Below are 7,906 nucleotides of genomic sequence, written 5' to 3' on the forward strand. Positions count from 1 at the left end.
GGAATACGCTCTCCAAACATAGTCCCCTCAGATAATTTCGGATATTAATAAAAATGGAAGCTGAAATTCCTACTCGACTTTTGAGGTCAGAAGCAATGCTATAGCGCGTTACCTAAGTAAAGAGCCATAATGGTTCAATGAATTAATACTTATTTATTTTACCCTGGGCACTTTTTGTGGAAGAGGTGGTCGCATAAAATTTGAAAGGGGGTTAATTGAATTACAAATTAAAAGTTATAGTACCCTTACACCAGGGGTGGATCCAGGATTTTTTAGGGGGGGGGGCAAAATAGGTTGATCCGATAAACTTGCGTTAGGAGCATGTTTAATTAAACCCCCTGGGGGGTTTTGTCGACGCCAGAGTTTTGTTACTTAACCTTTCAACCATTTTTAACAAAATTTTTATCTGATGCATTTAGGGCTTGGAGGAGGGGGGGGGGGCGAGTTGCCCTCCAATCTCTTTTGACTCTTGAAAAGTGAACAAGAACTTTCAATTTCCAATCAAATGAGCCCTCTCCAAAGATTATACCAGCATCCCCTCTATAAAAAATAATATAAAAGATTTAGAGAATCTTTGGATTACAGCCATTTCCTTGAGGTCTGTGGGGCGGTTGTCCTCCTCAAAGACCTCATTTCCAGAAATTAAAACAACGTTGAAAAAGTATCTGTATCAAAATGTTGATTAAATTGGTTTGGGGAAAAGGCGGGCACGAGAGGGGGACTAGTTGCCCTCCAATCACTTTCGACTATTAAAAAGGGCACTAGCCCTTTGAATTTCCAATCGAATGAGCCTTTTTTGAAGTTTCTACGACACCACCTTCTATAAAAACCTTATATGCCCCCAGGGTATAACTTAAAACCCTTGCCTTGAGGGTTGTGGGGGAGTGTCCTCCTCAAAAACATATTTTCTATCTGAAAATCAACTACGCTGAACAAAATAGCTATCAAAACGTTTGGTGGGGAGGTGTTGGGAGAAAGCAGGGGTGGGGGGGGGGGCGAGGGGCCCTCAAATCACTTTCAACTATCAAAAAGGGCAGTAGCCCTTCGAATTTCCAATCGAATGAGCCTGGTTTGAAGTTTCTATGACAACGCCTTCTACAAAAAACCTTATATGCCCCCAGGGCATAACTTAAAACCCTTGCCCTAAGGGTTGTTGGGGAGTGTCCTCCTAAAAACATATTTCCTATGTGAAAATCAACTACGCTGAACAAAATGGCTATCTCAAAATTTTGATTGGATGTGTTTGGAAGAATGATGGGCGTAGGAGGGGGGGGGGGGAAATTTGCCCAAAAGACAATTGTGACAATTAAAAAGGGCACTATCCCTTTGAATTTCAAATAAAATTGACATTTTTTTAAGTTTATATGACAACGTCTTGTACAAAAACCTTATATGTCCCCAGGGCATAACTTAAAACCCTTGCCCTGAAGGTTGTGGGGGATTGTCCTCCCCAAAAACATATTTTCTATCTGGAAATCAACTAAGCTGAACAAAAAGGCTGTCTCAAAATTTTGATTGGATGTGTTTTGGGGGAATAATGGGTGGGGGGGGCTAGTTGCCCTCCAATCACTTTTGACTATTAAAAAGGGCACTAGCCCTATGCAATTTCAAATCGAATGAGCCTTTTTTGAAGTTTCTACAACAACGCCTTCATTAAAAACCTTATATGCCCCCAGGGCATAAAACAAAATGGCTATCTCAAAATTTTGATTGGATGTGTTTGGGGGACTGATGGGCGTAGGAGGGGGGGAGGCTAGTTGCCCTCCAATCACTTTCGACTATTAAAAAGGGCACTAGCCCTATGAATTTCTAATCAATTGAGCCTTTTTTGAGTTACTACAACAACGCCTTCTATAAAAACCTTATATGCCCCCAGGGAATAACTTAAAACCCTTGCCCTGAGGGTTGTTGGGGATTGTCCTCCTCAAAAACATATTTCTACATATCAAATATGCTGAACAAAATGGCTATCTCAAAATTTTGTTTGGATGTGTTTGGGGGAATGATGGGCGTTGGGGGGGGGGCTAGATGCCCTCCAATCACTTTCGACTATCAAAAAGGGCACTATCCCTTTGAATTTCCAATTGAATGAGCCTTTTTTGATTTCTATAACAGCACCTTCTACAAAAACCTTATATGCCCCCAGGGCATAACTTAAAACCCTTGCCCTGAAGGTTGTGGGGGAGTGTCCTCCTCAAAAACATATTTTATATCTGAAAATCAACTATGCTGAACAAAATGGCTATCTGAAAATTTTGATCGGATGCGTTTGAGGAAATAATGGGCGTGGGGGGGGGGGCTAGTTGCACTCCAATCACTTTCGACTATCAATAAGGGCTATAGCCCTTTAATTTCCAATCAAATGAGCCTGTTTTGAAGTTTCTAAAACAATGCCTTCTACAAAAACCTTATATGCCCCCAGGGCATAACCTAAAACCCTTGCCCTGAGGGTTGGGGGGGAGGAGTGTCCTCCTCAAAAATATATTTTCTATCTGGAAATCAACTATGCTGAACAAAATGGCTATCTCAAAATTTTTATTGGATGTGTTTGGAGAAATGATGGGCGTGGGGGGGGGGCTAGTTGCCCTCCAATCAATGTTGAAAATTAAAAAGGGCACTAGCCCTTTAATTTACAATCGAATGAGCCTGTTTTGAAGTTTCTACGACAACGCCTTCTATAAAAAACCTTATATGCCCACAGGGCATAACTTAAAACCCTTGCCCTGAGGGTTGCCCTGATTTTCAACTACATTGAACAAAATGGCTATCTTAAAATTTTGATTGGATGTGTTTGGGGAAAAGTTGGGTGTCAGTGGCCTCCAATCACTTTCGACAATTAAAAAGGACAGTAGCCCTTTGAATTTTCAATCGAATGAGCCTTTTTTGATGTTTATCTGACAAAGCTTTCTTTAAAATCTTATATGCCCCCAGGGCATAACTTACAACCCTTGCCGCGAGTGCTGTGGGGGAGTGTCCTCCTCAAAAAATATTTTCTATCTGGAAATCAACTATGCTGAACAAAATGGCTATCTAAAAATTTTGATTGGATGTGTTTGGGGGAATGATGGGCGTGGGGGGGGGGGGGCTAGTTGCCCTCCAATCATTTTCGACCATTAAAAAGAGCACTAGAAATCTCGATTTCGAATCGAATGAGCTCCCTTTGAAGTTTCTACAACGACCCCTTCCATATGAAGTGCCTCTGGGAAAAAATAATAATAAAACATTGGAGCCATATGGCCTTTACTATAGGCAACACTACAGTGTTGCCTCTGATTACTCCTCAAAGGTCAGACCCGTGAGATGATATCACAAGTGTTTAATTGAGTGTGTACCATGTACATGTTTAATTGTGATAACCATCATCTTCCCCTCAATAAAATTGTGTTGATTTCAATAGATGGGGCCAAAAGTATGACTGCCATAAGAAAAAAGGTTTATTGCTAGTGTGAAATAAAAAATTAATCACAAGATAGCCTACTTGTTTATCATTGTATCATTCATCAAGAGTGCAAACGTTTCCTGAAAAAATTTGTAAATTTAAGGAATTAATTAAGGCTCTTAATCATTGCTAATTCAAAGAATTTTTATTTGAAATTGAGAGAGAATATGTTCAGCTTCATAATAAGGTATGTTAGTTATCAAGCAGGGAATTTTTAAAATGTTTTGCATCCCTTTTTCCAGAAATTAATTTAAAAAACTTTTTCCACAAAATAAGATTTTCAAAGAAAAGTAAAGAACTCCATTAAACAAAAAATGAGCAAAAATAAAATCAAATAGTCTACCAAGCGTGAAACTACCACAAATCAGCATCGATAAATAAATGAAACCCAAGACAAACAGAAATTACAATAAATAACCAATTCAATCTCAAAACAAGGAGAAATTAACACAAGTTGGGCCAAAACCCCTATGCCTTCCCAAGGCCAGAACAAAATTTGCACTTTACTGGAAAAATACAAATGAATGTGCCTTTTCAGTTTAATATACATATACTGATATTTAGTAATCAAAATGTTAAAATTATTTGATTTATTAAAGTTATAAAAGTAAAAACATTTATATTTTTTTCAGTAAAGTGCAAATTTTGTTCTGCCCACATAGTTCTTTACTTAGGCAGTGCTAGCACGTTGGCTATGATCAATACATTTCTCTTTGAAAAAGGCACTATCAAGATCTAACAGACAATCAGTGGATCAAAAACTTTTATGTCATTGTATATGTTAAGTCTCATCAATATCAGCTTAATTGTGAACTACAAGGAAAAGGAAACTTAATTTTTTTGATGTTAAAAGAAGCAAAAACATTCAAAAGTAAATTATCCATTTTGCTCAGGATTTTGAAAGGAAAATGCTGTTTCACTTTCTAAGCCTACTGAAGCATCATCAAGCAGTAGAGCAACCTCTAGCATTTGTTAAAAATTCACTTCATGCTATGATATCTGGGCTGGAATTTTCTCCTTTTAAAATTGACATTGGTAGCTTTGAAATACAGTTTTGGATTTAAAAAACAAGGAGATATGACACTCTAATCATGCGAAAAATTAAAAACAATAGCATACAAACCTGACTGACTCAAATTTTATGATGAGATGTAAACATATTGTTCAAATTAAAAAATATCAAATAAGTAGGAAATTTAGTTTTATGCACTGTACTTCTTATTTAGTACAAAAAATAGTTTACTAAACAATCAGATTTGGCTCCCAAGCCTTTAAAAATTATTGTAATGTTCATATTTGGCTCTTTGGGTAATAAGTTTGCCAACCACTGGCATAAGCTATAGTAATTTGCAGCAATTGTTCAAATATTAAGATGTTTCAATCTTAAGATTTGTCAGCCTAGGAGTCCACAAGAATCCAATGGCCTTGTTTCCAGTGTCAATTCACAAAATTGAGGGGCAGGTGCAATCTTTTTTATCTAAAGGGATGGGAGACAAGTTTGCAATTTTTCTTGATAAAAATACCAAAAACAGATTTTTTGTAGAGTATGTCATTTCTTTTAAACAAAGGAATATGTTTATGAAATAATCAAAATTAAAAACTGCTTTCATGTGCTGCAAGAATGAAAATTTCAGTGGGAGAATTAAAACTACTTCTTTTACATGCCTACATTTATCCTTAAAATTTGGCTCACTACAAAAGAGTGGCCCAAAATCTAAGCTATAAGAATTGCCCTGTAGTCTCTATTTTTTAAGTTGTCTTTAGATTCTATCATGAATATTTCCTGTCAAATAAAATTATTGTTCCTCTTCCTCCTTTGGCATTTTAGTTTAGCATATTTCATAAAAGCAATTTTTGTAAAGGTCTAGAGGAGGGGCTATTGAGAAGGAAACATGTTATAAAAACAATTCTTACTTCATAATATACAGAATAATTGTAGCTTAAACATTTTGAATTCAGTTTTGTTATACTTTGCCCCTCCCCCTAATGTGCAAATATATAGCCCAGATTATATATTTCTTATACATTCTGCCACTTATCACTCTTGTTTCATCACAGTTGATTAAAGTTATATAGGTGCATGTGTTGAAACAAGAGAGATCCATTGACAGAATACACAGAAATTTATAATTGGGTAATTTATTAGCACATTGGGGGGGGGGGGGTAAAGTAAAGGTTGGGGGTAGAAAGGGTTGTGATTGAGCTTCTATGCTTATACTGTGTTATGCTCCTTAATGATTTGCAGCCAAATAGGGGTGGTCTGAAAATACATCTCTATTTTACTTTAAAAGAAAAAAGTCTGTTGTTCCAGCAAAATTCTAGTTTAGCTACTTTTTGCTATCTTGTAAAAGGGTTAGGTCAGGAAAATGAAACTTTCAGGGATGGGTCAATATGCAATATAGACCCATCCCTGGTCTATGCTATATAGACCCATCACATTAGGGGGGGTGCAAATTCTATTTCTGATGTAAATGAGAGGTAAATTTAAACTTTATCCCAACCCCCCTAATGTGCAAATATATACCCTGAATTGGTATATAGGGATGGGGGTAAAATTCATTTCTAACAAAAATGATTATTATATTTGGAAAGAGTATAAAGAAAGGCATCAAGTGGTATATTCACTTTATTTGTTAGTCAATAATATGATTTGGTAAAAATTTACCAATCATTTTTGTGGGAAATAAATTTTATCCCCCCCACCCCTATATATATATATATATATATATACCAATTCAGGGTATATATTTGCACATTAGGGGGTGGGGTGGGGGTAAAGTTTAAACTTACCTCTTATTTAGCCTACATCAGAAATAAAATCTAGGCAAATATAGACCAAATCATATTATTGAGTTAGAAATAAAGTGAATGCACCATTTGATGCCTTTTTTTATGCTGATTACAAAAATAGTAATCATTTCAGTTGGAAATGAATTTTAGCCCTCTCCCCCCTATATATGCCAATTCAGGGCGTATATTTCTACATTAGGGGGGTTTAAACTTACCTTTTATTTAGCCTACATCAGAAATAAAATCTAGGCAAATATACACCAAATCATATTATTGAGCTAGAAATAAAGTGAATGCACCATTTGATGCCTTTTTTTATGCTGATTATGAAAATAGTAATCATTTCTGTTGGAAATGAAATTTAGCCCTCCCCCCCCTATATATGCCAATTCAGGGCATATATTTCTACATTAGGGGGGGGTGGAGGTAAAGTTTACTTACCTCCCATATACATCAGAAACAAAATTTGCGGTAAAATTCTACTTTAGCTACTTTTGACTATCTTGGAAAGGGGTTAGGTTAAGAAAATGAAACTTTCAGGGATGGGTCTACAGGTGAAAGTATGTCCCGGGAAGATATTTTGAAGTACCCACCTCCACTCCTTCTCCCTCTAGAGGGTCCTGACCTTTGATGACCTTTAAAAAATATGTGAGTTATAGAAGTGAAACCTAGCAAAGTAGATCTTCTGCTTAAATGAAGTACAACAAAATTGTTTTCAGCTTCACAACTTTGCTCAATCCCAATTTATAAGGTTTTAAAGATAGCAAATACAATTCCTAAATTTTGGAAATAAACTGTTTATATGTCTTAAAATTCTGCTCAAATAACTGAAATTGCATTTTCAGAGCTAAAGCCAGAGACATAGAAACTGATAACTGAAAATTAAGGTAAAATGTTGTTTTGTCAAAATTTCAATAGGTATAGACCTGTCATGTAGGCAAATTTCAGGACCCTCTAAAGGGAGAAGGAGTGGAGGTGAGCACTTCAAAATACCTTCCCGGGACATACTTTAGCCCATAGACCCATCCCTGAAAGTCTCATTTTCCTAACCTAACCCCTTCCCAAGATAGCCAAAAGTAGCTAAAGTAGAATTTTACCAAATTTGCCCCTACTCCCCCTAATGTAGAAATATATACCCTGAATTGGCATATATAGGGGGGAGGGCTAAAATTATTTCCAATAGAAATGATTATTAGATTTGTAATCAGCATAAAAAAAGGCATCAAATGGTGTATTCACTTTATTCCTAACTCAATAATATGATTTGGTATATATTTACCAAAATTTACCCTCACCCCCTAATGTGCAAATATGACAGGCCTATTGATATATAGCCTATAAGGGTAGGGGTAAAATGCATTTTGGACAAAAATGATTATTATATTTGTAAAGAGCATAAAAAAAGGCATCGTGTGGTATATTTACTTTATTCCTAAGTCAATAATATGGATAACAAAAAATTTACCAAAAAGATAGAGGCCTAGGCTAGCCCATTAGGCCTATTTGATTCCCAATCCCATTCTTTTCATATAGCCCACCATTTGAGCTGTACCTCAGCCCACTGATACGGAACTAGCCTAAAACCAAAAGATGAAAGAAATTTTACCATATAGCTTAAAAAACCAACCTAGCTAGGCTATTTCTAATGAGTAAAAAGTAATAGAAAGTTTTAATAGT

The 7,906-nt window shown here is 36.1% G+C and overlaps 1 protein-coding gene across 3 annotated transcripts in view; it reads right to left on the reverse strand.

Moving 5' to 3' along the window:
* Positions 1-7,906, reverse strand: part of LOC148948351 (uncharacterized) — a 95,878-nt gene that overhangs the window by 87,832 nt on the left and 140 nt on the right. The window contains exon 1 of one of the 3 annotated variants that reach the window (XM_089094302.1): positions 7,836-7,888. The exons of 1 other annotated variant lie outside the window; for it this stretch is intronic. The gene's annotated coding sequence lies outside the window, so the exon portion shown is untranslated. Of the gene's footprint in view, positions 1-7,694; positions 7,710-7,835; positions 7,889-7,906 lie in introns of those variants that run through there. One more of the 3 variants, XM_089094303.1, reaches the window with a different exon arrangement.

This window comes from Artemia sp. Qi Xiang Cuo, chromosome 9 (assembly GCF_049724085.1).
Source record: "Artemia sp. Qi Xiang Cuo chromosome 9, ASM4972408v1, whole genome shotgun sequence".
NCBI classification, from domain to species: Eukaryota; Metazoa; Arthropoda; class Branchiopoda; order Anostraca; family Artemiidae; genus Artemia; species Artemia sp. Qi Xiang Cuo.